The sequence below is a fragment of the Daphnia pulicaria genome, unplaced genomic scaffold (genome assembly GCF_021234035.1).
Source record: "Daphnia pulicaria isolate SC F1-1A unplaced genomic scaffold, SC_F0-13Bv2 h1tg000214l, whole genome shotgun sequence".
NCBI classification, from domain to species: domain Eukaryota; kingdom Metazoa; phylum Arthropoda; class Branchiopoda; order Diplostraca; family Daphniidae; genus Daphnia; species Daphnia pulicaria.
The window spans coordinates 12,501-22,500 of record NW_025804892.1 but is presented as its reverse complement, the minus strand read 5'-3'; the positions used below and the strand labels follow the sequence as shown (position 1 = coordinate 22,500).

Here is a 10,000-nt window from a genome sequence, read left to right as displayed (position 1 = left end):
TTAGCAACCAACTCCTTTTCGTGGGATCCGAAATGTGCGTCGTTTAGGCGCCTTAACCGGGCGTTTGGTTCATCCCACAGCGCCAGTTCTGCTTACCAAAAATGGCCCACTGGGCGCTCAGATTCAAATCAATTGCCGCGGCCTCAATCAAGGAAAAAGGCCGGGCTTCTCACCCATTGAAAGTTTGAGAATAGGTTGAGGTCGTTTCGACCCCAAGGCCTCTAATCATTCGCTTTACCGGATGAAACTCCGTTTGTTCTCTTTGCGAGCACCAGCTATCCTGAGGGAAACTTCGGGGGGAACCAGCTACTAGATGGTTCGATTAGTCTTTCGCCCCTATACCCAACTCCGACGATCGATTTGCACGTCAGAATCGCTGCGGACCTCCACCAGGGTTTCCCCTGGCTTCGTCCTGGCCAGGCATAGGTCACCATCTTTCGGGTCCCAACGTGTGCGCTCTGGGTTCGTCCGGCCGACTCGACCAAACCCTTTTAAGGGGGAAAGATCTCGCGAGCATTCGGACGCCCTGGGGTTGCGCCCGCTCTGTTCGAGACGGGATCACCCCTCGCGGATGCACCCTCATCGGGGCCGCTTCACTTTCATTGCGCCTCGCGAGTTTAGTTTGATAATTTCTCGACGACTTGCGCACATGTTAGACTCCTTGGTCCGTGTTTCAAGACGGGTCGGGTGGGACCCGACTTCTACTCTCCGCTCTGGGCCTCCACAGGTTGAGCACCGCAACTTTTTCTCTTTTACAAAAAAAAGCTACGACACCTCCCGGGAGGAGACAGGTCACGACCGGGCAGTACTGTTGGGAAACGCCGCGCTCGTCATCGCGGCACCCGCGAAGGTAACCACGAAACTCGCTAACGGGACGCCCCGTGTAACAGACACCCAGTCGGTCGCGGAGTCCTACTAGGCCCCCCACTTGCGGACCTTGGCGTGGCTATTGCGATCGCAGAACGACTTATGCAAGAGAGCCGCCAATTCAGGCAGTCTCCATGCAGCGTTAAGGGCATACAACCAAGTGCCGGGAGCGGGGACTTGTTCGACCTTCGAGGGCCCACCCGTTTAACCCCCTGAACGGTTTCACGCACTCTTGAACTCTCTCTTCAAAGTTCTTTTCAACTTTCCCTCGCGGTACTTGTTCGCTATCGGTCTCGTGGCGATATTTAGCCTTAGAAGGAGTTTACCTCCCGCTTAGGGCTGCACGCTCAAGCAACCCGACTCTTGGGAAGGGATCCGATGCACGGTCTCGGCTCGTCTTATCTACGGGCCTGACACCCTCTGTGGGTTGCTCGCCCCGTTCATGGAGACTTGGACGATAGATACCGGACAGACGCGCACGATCCTCCCGAACACCACATTCCTCGGCACCCGCTCAACCGGGCGCGAGGTTCGGTGCTGGGCTCATCCCTGTTCGCTCGCCGCTACTAAGGGAATCCTTGTTAGTTTCTTTTCCTCCGCTTACTGATATGCTTAAGTTCAGCGGGTAGTCTCATCTAAACTGAGGTCAGAATGAATTGTTTGTTTTCAAAAGGAGACAACACTTTATCTAGCTCGGCAGACTTTGGCGTTTTAAAGCCGGGAAAGATTGAATAATTGCCGGTTCAAATTTTTTTTTTTCGAAATAAAGCGAGTCTCTCGTTATTCGCAAAAATTAATTTACGAAAAGTGACAGGGCGTCCTGCGGCTTTTTGTATTGAAACAACGCGTCGTGCGCGAACCAAGCTTGCATAACGAGCGGTTAGAGTGAGTGATAATTCGCGGTGGTCGACACTTCGACACGCCCGGCGCACACACACAACTAAACTCGCGTTGAAGCGGTATATCGCGCACACGCAGCCGACACCTTGTTCGAGAAGATGTGTTTATTTCTAAAATTTTTTTTTGAGTTGGCTCAAAAATTTCCCATCTGTTTTGCCATCGAAAAAGGTTTCTTTTGAATAGAGAGGAAAAAAACAAAACAGGGCGAACCTTCTTTTATTTTTCCCCCTTTTTTGTATTTGAGGCATCGCGGACACTTAAGTCGCGCGGCACCCAGACGTTAGAGATTCGGGAGCTTTTATGCGGTCAGGCCGGGTGAAAAATAAATCTCGCCGCGACCCAACATGCAAAACCAAGACTGAAAAAATCTCTGTTCGTTCATCATTCGACCGACCCTCAGTCAGATGTGGCCCGAGCGAGAAGCTGGGCCGCCATTTACGTTCAAGATTTCGATGCTCCATGTGTTCTGCAGTTCGCATGGATTAGCGCACTTTGCTGCGCTCTTCATCGATCCACGAGCCTAGTGATCCACCGTTCAGGGTCGTATATAAAACGACATATTCGTTTTCTTCTCTCTTTTTCTCCAACCCGCCCAAGCAAATGAATGCGAGGGCGGAGAAAGAAAGCCAGAAAGAAAATGTTCCGATAAACACTCGTACTAGAATTTGGGTTTAGTGTGTTATTGTGATTTTGAATTCTTCCTACTTCATCGAGAGGGCGAAGGGCAAGCTTAAAAAACATTCGGTTTTCAACGGCATAGTGTCGGGCTTTGGAGTGTTAGTCTATACGACGCACACGCACGCAACCACGAGTATCTACGCCCGAAAAGAACGTCCAGAGTAAAGTCTCACACTTTCGTCCCCCACCGAGAATCAAAAAATCCCGAAGACGAAGAGAGAAACAAAAAAAAAACAATTTCGATTGGGCGTATCCGCTTTAAACCACCGCGCATCAGAGCGCCTGATACCCGTTCAAAATCTTGATGTTTTTTTTTTTTTTTTTCCGACTCTCCATCCACCGAGTTTTTATTTTTCAAAGTGTTTGATTTAGGGACTAAGACTTTATAAAATCTCCTTTATTGTTCCTTCGGTACTCGCGGCCCAGGCGGGCTATCGTATTCTTCACTCTACTAACGTCAACACTGTGAGCGCCGCTAAAGGTCGAATGAATCTATAGAGACATTCACCATCGAAGCAGGAAGAATTTGCTCACGGCCATAGACCAAATCGAAAGACTTTGTGTTTTTTTTTGAGCCGAGAGGAAAGAAAAATCAATTTGAAAAGGCGAATCCGCTTTAAACCACCGCGCATCAGAGCGCCTGATACCCGTTCAAAATAAATGATTTTCTTCCGTCAACCCACACATAGTTCATACGATGTCTTACGCCGAAAGACTTTTGATGGGGTTTTTTTTGTTTTGCAACTTTTAGTTGTTTCGTGCTCAACCAAAGCCATATGCGCAAAACATTTGTCTTGTTCGTTTATGATCCTTCCGCAGGTTCACCTACGGAAACCTTGTTACGACTTTTACTTCCTCTAAAGGATCAAGTTCGACCATCTTTCAGTCTCGCCGTTGGTAGGCACCGCACGGGCAGAGATTGCTCCCCACTCGACGGCACCCCGACAAGCCCGTCCGAAGGCCTCACTAAATCATTCAATCGGTAGTAGCGACGGGCGGTGTGTACAAAGGGCAGGGACGTAATCGACGCGGGCTAGTGACCCGCGCCTACTAGGGATTCCTGGTTCATGGGGATCATTGCAGTCCCCAATCCCAACCACGAAGGAGGTTCAGCGGTTACCCGGTCCTTTCGGACAGGGAGAGTGAAACACGCTGATTCCTTCAGTGTAGCGCGCGTGCGGCCCAGGACATCTAAGGGCATCACAGACCTGTTATTGCTCACTGTCACGCGGCTGGACGCCGCTTGTCCCTCTAAGAAGACTGCGTGACGGACGCGAGAGCAGAAGGTATCGCCGGGGATGACGACGACCGAATAACAATAGAGCCAGCCCCCGCGAGACATTCCCGACAAAGCCCCGCCATACCTCATCCGCCAGGCAACCAACCCGTGAAGGCCGTACACCCGACGAACAAAGCACAACGAAACCAAGCCGAGAGATTGCCTCACTAAAGGAACCAGTCCCACCGAGACCCGAATCGCCGCCACCTGATCCCGACGCCTCCGTACTCCCTTCGGTTTCAATTGATAAAACCCGTCACCTATTTAGCAGGCTAGAGTCTCGTTCGTTATCGGAATTAACCAGACAAATCGCTCCACCAACTAAGAACGGCCATGCACCACCACCCACCGAATCAAGAAAGAGCTCTCAATCTGTCAATCCTTCCAGTGTCCGGGCCTGGTGAGGTTTCCCGTGTTGAGTCAAATTAAGCCGCAGGCTCCACTCCTGGTGGTGCCCTTCCGTCAATTCCTTTAAGTTTCAGCTTTGCAACCATACTTCCCCCGGAACCCAAAGACTTTGGTTTCCCGGAAGCTGCCCGTCGAGTCATTGGAGTAACTCCGACGGATTGCTGGTTGGCATCGTTTATGGTTAGAACTAGGGCGGTATCTGATCGCCTTCGAACCTCTAACTTTCGTTCTTGATCAAGGAAAACATTCTTGGCAAATGCCTTCGCTGTTGTTCGTCTTGCGGCGGTCCAAGAATTTCACCTCTGTCGCCGCAGTACGAATGCCCCCGTCCGTCTCTATTGACCATTACCTCGGGTCCAAAAGTAAAAGACCAGCAAAATCGGACCGAGGTCCTATTCCATCATTCCATGCTGCGATATTCAGGCGTTGGGATACACCTGCTTTGAGCACTCTAATTTGTTCAAAGTAAACGTTGCCGGCCGCCCGAGACACCCGGTGAAGGGCACCCCGAACGATTGACTGGGTGGAGCGAATCGAGTCAACTACGACCAAAATTTAAAAAAGAACCCGAAAGAACTTTCCAACTCTGGCCGCAGATACAACAACGACGCACCGACCACCACTCCGGCGATGTTGTCCGACCGTGAAGAGAGTCGGGCTTTGACACCCGGGCTCCCAGAGCGTGAAACGCAACACCCTTGATTCAGAGCGGCGCCGCCCGGCCGAAGACAGACATCCGACTACGAGCTTTTTAACCGCAACAACTTTAATATACGCTATTGGAGCTGGAGTTACCGCGGCTGCTGGCACCAGACTTGCCCTCCAATGGTTCCTCGTTAAAGGATTTAAAGTGTACTCATTCCAATCACGGGGCCTCGGAAGAGTCCCGTATCGTTATTTTTCGTCACTACCTCCCCGTGCCGGGAGTGGGTAATTTGCGCGCCTGCTGCCTTCCTTGGATGTGGTAGCCGTTTCTCAGGCTCCCTCTCCGGAATCGAACCCCGATTCCCCGTTACCCGTTGCAACCATGGTAGGCGCGTAACCTACCATCGACAGTTGATAAGGCAGACATTTGAAAGATACGTCGCCGGCGCGAAGGCCGTGCGATCGGCGTGAAGTTATCCAGAGTCACCAAAATTGGTACGGTGCGCGAGCCCGAAAGCCCGGCCCCGACTGGTTTTGATCTAATAAAAGCACCTCTTCTGCGAGCCCGAAAGCCCGCAGTCGAGGCTCGAGTGCATGTATTAGCTCTAGAATTACCACAGTTATCCAAGTAGGATGGAGTGGATCTAAGGAACCATAACTGATTTATTGAGCCATTCGCGGTTTCGCCGTCTAGCGGCTTGTACTTAGACATGCATGGCTTAATCTTTGAGACAAGCATATGCTACTGGCAGGATCAACCAGGTATTTCGTGTATGTTTGTTTGATATGCATCCGGCGAGTTGCGGGTTTTTATTTCGCCCACGCATCACCAAACACACACCAAATCAACACGTTTTTCGTTTTTTTTCTTTTTCTTCGGAAACTAAAATTTTTGATCGCAACGCCTGGCGTGTCACAGCGAGTCCCAGTGAAGAGAAACACCGATCCGATCCGTTTGTTGGATTTTTTTCATTTCAATTTCCAAAGTCAAAGACCATTCAACGGTCTATGAGCCCAAAGTGAATCGGATTCATTCGACCGGTCTTGATATATTCATCAACTTTTTTTCCCGTATTACGGTTTTCGACGGTCATATGTGGCGTGCTGTATGCTCATAAGTCAAGCCTGCTTTACTAAGCTGACAAGCATACATCTTTTAAATTTTTGTGGGCTCAGAGTTTTATTTTTATTTTTCCACCGCCGAGGCACACTCTCGCATCACCCCGCACGACACACACACACACACACACCTCACCGCTCAACGGTCACACGAGGCAGAATTTTCCGCAAAGACTTTCGAAGAGAAAGAGAAAACTCGGAACAACCGCGGTCAGAGGCCAGCATAGAGGCATCGTATAGAAAGTCATGGGCGGAAAAAAACAAATCATTTCAAGTCGAGACAAGCAACCAGACTACCCCTATAAAAGTGCGCAATTCTTTAAGAGTTCACCGAAGAATGACCGAGATCAAGTATGCACGAAACGAACATATTCCAAGGGCAGCTGAATAAGCGATTCTGCGCCGAAGCGCGAGAAAAGCAAGCGGTACACCGATGGGGATCGTTTTTTTATCGTGTTAGATTCGTTGTTGTCAAGCAAGGATTCTCAAAATGTTTTTTGCATTGCACCCAAGTTTCGTACTGATTACTTGTCGCAGACCGGTGACTGTCAAAAAAAATTTTTTTACGTTTTTTCTTGAGAGGTCACTGCCTACACACAACTCCGGGCGGGCCGTACACTCACAGCCGTTTGAATTCTCCCTTCGTGTGTCATGGCCATAACTGAGCGTACATCTTACCGGGCGCCGAGTTGATCTGGCTTGTTCGATGAACGTTCGGGATACGTACAATCGATATAGCTCCAACCGTAACTCGTTTGTAATTACGCCGGCCATACTCAGCGGGCGCTCAGCTCAGCTCTCGATATCTTCCGTCGAAGGGAAGTTCGTAGTAAAAGAGAGTCAGAGTCGACGCCACATTTTGCGGTCCTCGCATCTCATCCGATTTTTGAATTTTATAGATTTGCCATCACTTCCACCCAATTCTCTCGTATATTTCAATCTCTTGACTTTGTCCGACCGGGCCGTCTTCGCCCCCCTTCAACTCCGTCCATCTCCACTTCTGTGTTCCACACAACGAGCTTCCGTCAAACGGCAAAATGTGAAATATGCGCACGCCGCACGAAATAATTTGAAAGCGTTCTGTTTGGTGGCTTTTTTATTTTTTATCTCTCGGCTCACACACACACACACACATTTCCGCCTGAACGGTAATTTTTTTTGATACGGTGTCAAAAAGTGAAAAGACGCGCACCATTTTCTTTTCTCTTCCGTATCGTCGCTGACGGTAAACGCTGATGGTTATGATGCCGTAAGTTTGGAAGAAAGAATCTTTCCCGTCTTGTCTTGTTACGGTAAAATAACAAAGAACAAGCGTCCGATTTCTCTCACAGACGGCCACAGACAAACCACACGTGCCGAAGAAACGAAACGTCCGAAACCAAAAAAATGTTTGACGCGCGCACCTCTTCTGAACTTTTCGACCAAGAGTCGTTGGATCGAGTGACGAGCTTCTCAGCTGTCGCACCAATCGGTGAAGCGGGCGTTTGAATTCCCGTCCACATCGCGGTTCGGATATATTTTTACATATACCGACCATCGGAAATTTCGAAAACGGTTTTACCGAAGGAATGATATTTCACACACCGACAGCTCATCGAGTTCGTCTCCGTTCAACGGTTTTTTTTTTTAAGACTTTTTGATCGCATGGGGCTAAACTGGTTAGAGCAAAGCCGCGATCCAAGCAGTGAAAAAAAAACAAAGACAGTGCAAGCGCGATCGAACGGAATCGAAACTAAAATCATGTGAAGTGGCGGGCGGAAAGGAGCTCAGCTACGGTGGAAATGAAACTACAACTAACGCCGAACCGGACAACTTCCCATTCTGCGTCTTCGTTTCATTTCCCAAAGCTCCCCGTCGATACCAAAGTTTTTGCGTCGAAGCTACTAAAGAAATTTCGCGCTTTCCTTTTCGCCTCTTTCGCCTTCCCTTCGATATCTATCCAACCACCGGCTTCGACTTTATTTCTTTCACCCGTCTATTCGCCCGATAGTCGACGGTCGGCCATTCTTTGGTATCGGCCAGGCGGACTAACAAGAAGTAAGACTCGTTTGAAAAATTTGGACCGGGCTTTACAATCGCTGCTTGTCGTAATGTCGCAAATTTGAAAAAAATTTTCAATTCGAGAAACCAAACTATTCGACACTTCGAAAATTTTTGGGACTCTGAAAATTTTTCCGAGTTTAGGAATCGAGACCTCTTCTATACTAAGGAAAACCACTAATGTTCCGCCGCATAATGTCTCCGTTTTCCGGCTCATTTTTAGCGATTGGACGGGGACATTGCCCCATCCAACCGCCAGCCGACTTTCAGGAACCGTCGTTTTCAAAGTTGGGACTTAGAAAATTTTCGACGAGTGGGAATTTTTTACGGTCGCAAGTCATCACGACACGCCCGACCAACCCATTTGAGAGCCGCCACGCCTCGACGGTGTGACGGCTTTTTTTCGAATCGACGGGTCTCGCTCACTCCTCTCTCGCGCCGACCAGAGGCCGGGCGAGAGAGTCGTTGCCAAACACCGTCGTCGGAAATGGGAGAATTTGAGTGGGAATTTTTTACGGTCGCGAGTCATCACGACACGCCCGACCAACCCACTTGAGAGCCGCCACGCCTCGACGGTGTGACGGCTTCTCTTTTCGAATCGACGGGTCTCGCTCACTCCTCTCTCGCGCCGACCAGTGGCCGGGCGAGAGAGTCGTTGCCAAACACCGTCGTCGGAAATCGAGAAATTTTCATTTCCATTTCCATTTTTTTTCATCGGCCTTTATACGTCCAAGTCCCGCCAACCACGTCACTACCACGTCGTCGGGACTTAGAAAAATTTTTCAATTTTTCGGACTTAGAAAATTTTTCAACTTTCTTTTTTTCGACAACCTCTTCCCTATATAGGAAAGTAGTGGATGTTCCGGGCAGTAACTGTACGAAAAAGTCGATTTCCGAATTTTTGCCGGACATTCACCTGAGCTCAGGCCGGGCCGCCCGCTCAACTGCCGCCCGGTCACCACCAAAAACCGGTCTTGGAAATTTTAGGACTTAGAAAATTTTTCAACTTTTTCTTTCTCGACAACCTCTTCCCTATATAGGAAAGTAGTGGATGTTCCGGGCAGTAACTGTACGAAAAAGTTGATTTCCGAAATTTTGCCGGGCTTTCACCAGAGCTCAGGCGGGGCTTACCATCACACCCGCCGACCGGTCACCACCAAAAACCGGTCTTGGAAATTTTAGGACTTAGAAATTTTTTCCAACTTTTTTTCTTTCGCTCTTTCTCTCTTTTTCAGCCGTCTTTGCTCGTCCCAGTGCCGCCTATAGCTTCACTATCCATCGTCGGGACTTAGAAAAATTTTTCAATTTTTCGGACTTAGAAAATTTTTTCAATTTTCATTTTCGACAACCTCTTCCCTATATAGGAAAGTAGTGGATGTTCCGGGCAGTAACTGTACGAAAAAGTTGATTTCCGAAATTTTGCCGGACATTCACCTGAGCTCAGGCCGGGCCGCCCGCTCAACTGCCGACCGGTCTCCACCAAAAACCGGTCTTGGAAATTTTAGGACTTAGAAATTTTTTCCAACTTTTTTTCTTTCGCTCTTTCTCTCTTTTTCAGCCGTCTTTGCTCGTCCCAGTGCCGCCTATAGCTTCACTATCCATCGTCGGGACTTAGAAAAATTTTTCAATTTTTCGGACTTAGAAAATTTTTTCAATTTTCATTTTCGACAACCTCTTCCCTATATAGGAAAGTGGTGGATGTTCCGGGCGAGTAACTGTACGAAAAAGCTCATTTCCGAGAGGGTCGCCGGACTTTCACCAGAGCCCGGGCCGGGCCGCCCGCTCAACTGCCGACCGGTCTCCACCAAAAACCGGTCTTGGAATTTTTCGGACTTAGAAATTTTTTCCAACTTTTTTCTTTCGCTCTTTCTCTCTTTTTCAGCCGCTTTCATTCATCCAAGTCCCGGCTACAGCGTCACTACCCCGTCGTCGGGACTTGGAAAAATTTTTCATTTTTTCGGACTCTGACATTTTTTCAACTTTTCTTATTTTTCAACTTTTTGACACTGTCTCGCTTCGCCCGTCGGATCGACTTCATTTCCGTAGATATCAAGTCACATCTTT

The 10,000-nt window shown here is 48.9% G+C and overlaps 3 non-coding genes across 3 annotated transcripts in view; all 3 read right to left on the bottom strand.

Moving 5' to 3' along the window:
- The window catches only part of LOC124319897, a 4,576-nt gene extending 3,060 nt beyond the window's left edge, over positions 1-1,516 (bottom strand). Inside the window, exon 1 of the ribosomal RNA XR_006913595.1 lies at positions 1-1,516. This exon is cut by the window's left edge and continues 3,060 nt beyond it. This is a non-coding gene — a ribosomal RNA (large subunit ribosomal RNA).
- A 641-nt stretch (positions 1,517-2,157) lies between these two features.
- On the bottom strand, positions 2,158-2,310 carry LOC124319898. The gene has a single exon (XR_006913596.1). It is a non-coding gene; the product is annotated as a 5.8S ribosomal RNA (ribosomal RNA).
- A 937-nt stretch (positions 2,311-3,247) lies between these two features.
- Positions 3,248-5,542, bottom strand: LOC124319900. Its single transcript, XR_006913598.1, has one exon. It is a non-coding gene; the product is annotated as a small subunit ribosomal RNA (ribosomal RNA).
- Between the last annotated feature and the right edge of the window lie 4,458 nt (positions 5,543-10,000).